The following is an 8,376-nucleotide window of genomic DNA, read 5'->3' on the forward strand; positions in this document are numbered from 1 at the left end:
CTTAAATAGTTTATACAATTACAAAGTTAGAATTTTATTTAAAAAGATAAAAATACCCTTAAGTTATAAATTAAAAAACCAAAAACTTTTCACTTTATATTTAATTATTTATTTTAAACACTTACTCAAATAAAAAAAATTAATATTTAATTTACTTTCTTGTTTAAATATTATATTAATTAATTATCTTAATCGGTTATGTATATTATTTATTTAATATTTAATTAATCTATTTAATTATTTATTTAATCACTTGTTTAAATAAAAAAGGTTAATGTTTACTTTGATTTCTCATTTAAATATTTCATTAACTAATTATCTTAATTGATATATATATATTTAATTAATTATTCAAATATTTATTTAAAACACTTACTCAAATAAAAAAAATTTATATTTAATTTGGTTTCTCTTTTAAATAATTCATTAATTAATTATCTTAATTGATCTATGTTTAATTATTTATTTTAAACACTTACTCAAATAAAACATTAATATTTAATTTGGTTTCTCGTTTAAATATTTCTTTATTAATTACTTTAATTGGTTGTGTATATTTTTCATTTAATATTTAATTAGTTTATCTATTTATTTATTTATTCAATGACTTATTAAAATAAAAAATTAATATTTATTTTAATATCTTATTTAAATATTTCATTAATTAATTATCTTAAATAATTATGTATATTCTTTATTTAATATTTAATTACTTTGTTTATTTATTTATTTAATCAATTAATTAAATAAAAATTAATTTTTAATTTAATTTCTTATTTAGATATTTCAGTAATTAATTATCTTAATTGGTTATATATATTATTAGTAATTAATATTTAATTACTTTATTTTAATTACTTATTTAAATAAAAACATTATACCATAATGTACAAGTGGCATAACATTATTGGAGAGTTAAAAAATAGTTTTTCCTATCCTCCACTCATGGAATTCCACATGTACATTATGAATATCCTTATGAATTAGTACATGTAGAATTATCCAATATTTAATTTGATTTCTCGGTTAAATATTTTTGTATTAATTACCTTAATTGGTTATGTATATTTAATTACTTTATTTGATTATTTATTTTAAACACTTACTCAAATAAAAAGTTAATATTTAATTTAATTTCTTCTTTAAATATTTCATTAATTAATTATCTTAATTTTTGTTATGTATATTGTTTATTTAACATTTCATTACTTTATTTAATTATTTATTTAATCACTTATTCGAATAGAAAATTAATATTTAATTTAATTTATTCTTTAAATATCTCATTAATTAATTATCTTAATTGGTTATGTATATTATTTATTTAATATTTAATTAGAACATAAATCACACAATGTATGAGAATATCTAATAGAGATGAGAGTCGAATTTTAGGCACGATCACATTTTCAATATATCGAACATTATTCAAGAATGTCGAAACTATATTTCCTCTAATAAATGAAGTCGAGTGGGAAGTTCTCGATTATAGTGTGCTACTCTCTACCCAACGGATGTGCAATATCCATTTACATCGTATGTACTCTCTATTTATAGTATATTATTGATTTCCTCAATTTTCTCTATTTATAGTGTGTTATTGATTATATGAAAATTGACCCGACAAATATATAATATCTACTTAAATTGCATGTACTCTCTATTTATAGTATGTTACCGATTTTCTCTATTTTCTTTATTTATAGTGTGTTATATATGTAATTAAGAGCAATTAGTTATTTATTATACAATTACATAAAAACTAAAGTATTACAAACGTTTTTAAAAAATGCTTACATAAAACAACGCTTACATTTTAATGTGTGTTTGGTTTATCAGCTCCATGCCATGTCCGATGCTAAAAATTCAATGTACTTTAATTAATGTTATCAATGGGTTGGATTTTGATCCGAATCCGATGAAATTAATGGAAGATGGATTTAGGATCTCAATCAGATAACCCAATTGAGATTCACATTTGATAACTCGTTAACTAAATGAATCAATAGATTGGATTTTAATCCAAATCTGATCTGAATTCGATAAAATTAATGGGAGATGGATTTAGGGTCTTAATCTGATAACTCAATCGAGATTTGAATCTGATAATCCGTTAACTAGATGAATCAAATATGGATACAGGCCAATCCGATCCGATATCACTAAAACATTCCAAGAAGAGTATCCTTTAAAAAGGAGTTAAAGATGCATCACTTAGACAAAAAAAAAAAAAAAAAAAAATTGATTTTGGCCTTCTAATATAATAAGCGAGCCCATCAAAATAGTTCAAATATTTTTAAAATAAATAAATAATTAAATCTTGTTGAGGCTATGATTTTCAATGAAAAAATAAATAAAATCTTTATTTTTTTTCTAAATTTTTCAATTTCAGATCGGATTATCTCATCAGATATGACTTTGACCCTCCTCCTCGATCAACGGTGTCAGCTCAACGAGCACTTCAAGTTGACATATTAACATTTCACCGAGTTAATGACCATGCATCGAGATTTCGAAATGACATATAATATAAATCACAAATGAATAATATGTACCCTAGGATCATCGAGGAAAGCTGATAACTGTCAGCTTTGTCCCTATGGATAGTTGTTAAATGTGTCAATGTCATTAACAACCTCCAAATGAAAGAAGTTGATCGACATTTTCTTGTGATGACATCTCAGTATGCTCTCTAGTATAAACATCATCATCAACTTCAACTTGTCAGACATATCGTCGAATTCATTGAATGCGTCTCCTAACTATACCAAAGTTACTGTCATAAGCAGGATTGGCGTAATAGGTATGCGTGCTCCTCATTCAACAAATCTAGGACTAATGCGAAACTGGCAAAGTTATAGTTCAACGTAATTTTGTCGGGAATCTGTCTCATGGTGGCATCCGAATGGTAATCCATCATGTAAAATTTAAAATGTTTGGACCTTATGTAAGAGACAATGGATAAAGTATAATATTTGAAAATTAAATTGTTTATTTACTCATTTAAATTGTTTATTGAATATAATTGTTACTTAATTATTTAAATTATTTATTTACTTATTTAAATTGTTTATTGAATATTTAATTGTTAATTATTTATTTAAATTGTTCATTTTAATTATTTATTCAATATTTAAACGTATGTTTAAATGATTTATTTTAATTGTTTAGTTGTTTATTTAATATTTATTTTAGTTGTTAATTGAATGTTTAATTTTTTATTTTAAATGTTAATTATTTATTTCAATTGTTTATTTAATATTTAATTACTTATTTTTATTATTTATATTTACGGTTCATTTAAATTATTTATTTAATACTTAAATGTTAATTATTTATTTCAATTGTTTATTTAAATTGTTTATTTAATATTTAATTACTTTTAAATTACTTGTTTCTTATTTTTATATTTATTGTTCATTTAAATTATTTATTTAATACTTAAATGTTAATTATTTATTTCAATTGTTTGTTTGAATTGTTTATTTAATATTTAATTACTTATTTAAACTTTTATTATTATTTATAGTTATTTGTTATTTATGTTAATTAATTATTTTTATTGCTTAATTAATATTTAAGTTACTTGTTTATTGAATTTATTTCAATTAATTATTTAAATTTTTTATTAATATTTATTTAATTTATTTCAATTAGTTATTTATTATTTATTTAAATAAACAATATACATAAATAATTAACATAATTCATGAAATATTTAAATAAAAAAATAAAGTATAAAATAAATAATTATATGTTAAACAAATAATATACATAAGCAATTAAAGTAATTACTTAAATATTTAAATAAACAATTAAATTAAATATTGATTTATTAAATATTTAATTTAATTTTTTATTTAAATATCTCATTAATTATTTTAATTGGTTATGTATATTGTTTGTTTACTATTTAATTACTTATTTTAGTTGTTTATTTCATATTTATTTACTTCATTTAATTATTTAAATTAATTTCTCATTTATTTTAATTGTTTATTGAATATTAAATTTTTTATTATATTTATTATATTATTTATATTTTAAATAAATTGAAGTAAAACAATCAATTATCTTACTTAAATAAACAATTTACATAATTCATCAAATATTTATAAACAATTAAATTCAATATTAAAAAAACAAAAAAAGGCTAGCACGTTGGGCTAAAAATCTAGATGGCCTAGATCGCCTGGACCAGATGGCCCTGACGTCTAGGCCGTCTAGGTTGCCTAGATCTAGACAGCGACGTCATTGCCGTCTGATTCGTTTGAAAACTCCATTTTCGACGAGTTCCATCCCATTTTTTCACTTTTCTTTACCAATTCAACCTCAAATTCGACTTTTCCTTCTATTTTAACTATAGAAATTTGTATTAAACTCATAATTTAACATATTCAAATCTTAAATATTCAAAATTTTATGTATTAAACTTAAATATTCAAATTCCCCCATGTGCTAGACCTCAATGATGAGTAAATTTCAAAGAAACAAATCTAATCTTTGAGAAATGGTGATCTCCGGCAATGCTCTAAGTGGGTCCGGTCTGAGCGGTCTGTAGGTGACGTCGGTGATGAGATTTTTTTTCTTTTCCTTAGTTTTCTATTTCTTTCCTCTACCCTTCTCTTTATTTGGGGGTATTTTCGACCCTTTGATATTGTTTACATTTTCATTTTTTTAATGAGAATTTTTCAATCAACAGCCATTTTGAAAAATGGCCAAGTCTGGCAGTCATCTGCCACCATTTCTTCATTGGATAATTCTATGGGTACAGGAAAGTTGGATAGAATACTTACAGGATTTCAAATTTGCACCTGCACACATATCCCACATATAATACGTCTTTTTATTTCCTTCGATTTTCAGCCCAAAATCGGACCGGCCATTTGCCACCATAAAATGAACCCGTATCGTTTTCCCCCCAAATCATTTCCTTTTATCCCTCAAAACCAGAAAGCAAGACGCTCTTCCCGTCGCTCTTCCCGCATCTCTTCATCTTTGAATTTCTAGGCCCACGACAGGGAAATCAAGCACGGGCTCATCTATTCTAGAACATCCTTCTACCCAAGAACGACGAAGGCAACTGAAACCGAAGGTGGAAATAGATGATGGACAAAGGTATTTGCTTCTTTGTCTTAAATGTGTTAGCTCGTACATTGGTTGACCAATTATTAGATTATGAGCAATAGCATTTTCCTTCTTGGATAGAGCCTTCATTTCTTGCTTGTGTGCCCTTTTTTTAACACTAGAGGAGTATATGATCTGCAAGGGTAGTGAAAGGGGATCTTAGAATTAGTTTGGTATTAGCTAGCATGTGGCTCCCTGAACATTGGATTAATTATGGACTCAGTAATTATGTATTCTGTTTACGAGCAACAAATGTTACTGCAGTATCAAAATCTGGAAGAAACCAAGATTACAGTACATCCGGACCCAAGTGGTGAAAAGTTATTAATGATATTTTGTCCGTCTATACCTGTTATACACTAGCACATAGATTTTCTTCTTGATAGTCTGACTTTCTTCTTGGATCTAGATTACTTAAATACTGTCCTCATTCGTATGTTCAATTATCATTTGGATGAGTGCGTTGACTTTCTTCTTGGATCCAGATTACTTAAATACTGTCCTCATTCGTATGTTCAATTATCATTTGGATGAGTGCATTTTTGGCATTGTGGATATGCTTTACTCAGAGTTGAAATGATTATGTGAACATAACAGTGATTGGAGGAGTTATTTTATGAATTTGGCTGAGCTATTTTGGCTGAGCTATTATTTATTTATTTATTTTTTGGCTGAGCTATGTTCAATTATCATTTGGTTGAGCTATTTTTTTTTTTTTGGTGCTGAGCTATGTTCAATTATCATTTGGCTAAGCTATTTTTTTTTGGTGCCATTAAATTTTTCTCGTCGCAAGCATGTTAATACTGTTATTGGTAAAGTTGTGATTTTAGTTACATGTGATTTACAACTTCTAATAAAATCACAGCATTTATTGCAGGAAAAGAGATTATAGAAGATGAGAATCCTGATGTCGTTGTAGAAAGTGATGATGAGAACATGGCCGCAAATTTGAACACATTGGACAAAATTAGAAGGAGATGTTGTGACTAAGCTTGAGGTCGGTATGATGTTTAATAGTGAAGAAGAAATCTTGGACTTCTATAAACGATATACTTACGGGATAGGTTTTCTAGTGAGGAAACAAAATTCGAAAAAGGGGGAAGATGGAGTTATGAGATACGTGACGTTTACATGTAGTCATGATGGTCAAAGAATTTACGCAACAGGAGGTTCTCTAAAGCCGCAACCAACAAATCAGACAAGAATATCTACATCATTAGATAGTCTTGGAATTTGGAGAATTAACAAAGTGTTCCTCTAGCATAATCATAGGACAAGTCCTTCTAAGTCAAGATTGTATCGATGCAATCAAAAGTTGACTGCAGGTGCGAAGTGAAATCTCAAGTTAAATGATATGGCAGGAATGCCCTTGCACAAGAGTTTTAACTCAGCAGTTGTGGCAGCAGGTGGATATGAGAACATAACGTTCATGGAAAAGGACTGTTGGAACTACATAGATCAGGTGAGATGACTACGACTCGGTGAAGGAAATGTGATCGCAATCAAGGGTACTTTTCAAAGATGCAAGCACGTTGCTCAGGATTTTATTTCAGAATGGACTTACACGATGAGTCACGACTAAGGAATGTACTTTGGGCAGATAATAGATATAATCAGTCTCACAAAGAGTTCAGTGACGTGGTCACTTTTGATACTATGTATCTTACTAATAAATATGATATGCCCTTCATCCCTTTTGTTGGCGTAAATCATCACGGACAATTGACTCTGCTTGGTTGTGGACTATTATCGAATGAAGACACATGTAGTTTTATGTGGTTGTTCAAGATATGGCTAGAGTGCATGCATGGTGAAGCCCCTAGTGGAATAATTACTGATCAAGATCGAGCAATCAAAATGCAATTGAGTTTGTATTTCCAAATACGAGGCATAGATGGTGTTTGTGGCATATTTTGAAGAAGCTGCCAGAAAAGTTTGGGTTTCATGCACATAAGGGCGCCATATTTTCTGCTATACACGAGCTAGTATATGAATCACAGTTCGTTGAAGAATTTGAGCACGATTGGAGGATGATGCTCGATATTTATGACTTGAAATAGAATGATTGGTTGTCGGGCCTGTACGGTAACAGAAGTCGTTGGGCTCCTTGTTTTTTGAAGACCACTTTTTGGGTAAGGATGTCCACAACACAACGAAGTGAGAGTATGAATGCATTTTTTTTTATAGATATGTGCATTCGAAAACTTCGTTGAAGCAGTTCGTTGAACAGTATGAAAGAGCACTGAGGAATAAGGTTTAGAAAGAGTTTCAGGCTGATTTCAAGTCATTTTCTCAAATGGTACATGTGCAACTACTTTTGAAATAGAGAAACAGTTTCAATCAGTTTACACAATTTCGAAGTTCAAGGAAGTACAAAATGAGTTCACTGGGAAGGTATACTATGATCTAATTTTTGAGGAGGAATGTTTTTGGATGAATTATGAGGTTCATGAGCATCAGAAGAACATAACATTTTGCATCTCATTTCGGAGAGATCCTTGCGAATTCACTTGTAGTTGCCACTTATTCGAGTTTTGAGGAATCATTTGTCGGCATGCGATCACAGTTTTGGTCCGCAATCGCATCACTGCAATGCCTGATAGGTATATACTACGAAGATGATGGAGAGATGTCAAAAGAGCAAACACAATGGTCAAAGTCAATTATGCTGGGTTAGGAAGTACTCCGGGACAGGTACGATATGACAATATGTGCGAGGCTTTCTCAGAGGTAGCATACCTCACTGTAGATGATGAAGAGTGGTCACGTGCTATGACGAAATGGATAAAACTGCAACCAGAACACATGCAGACGTCAAAGTCGAGCAGCGGAAGCAAAGCCATTTCGCAGCATGTTATTCGTTCAGCCAGCCTCTGATTGTAATAAGTCACAAAATTCTGCAAGCATGAGCATATTGGATCCTAATCATCCAAAAGAAAGGGCGCACCGAGGAAACTTCGACGGAGAGGCTGCTTGGAGTCCACCTAATACAAATCGAAGGTATTGTGGTCCATTTCCCTTCTAATTGATTATGCATTTGAGTTAAAATTCTAATTCGAGGTGATAAAACATGCAGTCCACATCAACAAAGAGGCCTAGTATTATGGAGGAGAATGTAAGTGATTCATATTCATCTCGAGTACCGCAACGTTCTATGCCGCCGGAAATATCATATTCGGAACTCCTATTGGTGAGTATTGGTAGGTCTGATTAACATGAATTTGACTCTTTTTTTTTTTTTTTTTTTTG

At 28.8% G+C, this 8,376-nt stretch overlaps 1 long non-coding RNA gene across 1 annotated transcript in view; it reads left to right on the plus strand.

The window, feature by feature from the left end:
• The first annotated feature begins 4,738 nt into the window (after positions 1-4,738).
• Positions 4,739-8,376, plus strand: part of LOC111373120 — a 4,465-nt gene continuing 827 nt past the window's right edge. Inside the window, exons 1-3 of the long non-coding RNA XR_002698894.1 lie at positions 4,739-5,118; positions 6,005-8,127; positions 8,204-8,317. This is a non-coding gene — a long non-coding RNA (uncharacterized LOC111373120). The remainder of the gene's footprint in view (positions 5,119-6,004; positions 8,128-8,203; positions 8,318-8,376) is intronic.

This window comes from Olea europaea, unplaced genomic scaffold (assembly GCF_002742605.1).
Source record: "Olea europaea var. sylvestris unplaced genomic scaffold, O_europaea_v1 scaffold1073, whole genome shotgun sequence".
NCBI classification, from domain to species: Eukaryota; Viridiplantae; Streptophyta; class Magnoliopsida; order Lamiales; family Oleaceae; genus Olea; species Olea europaea.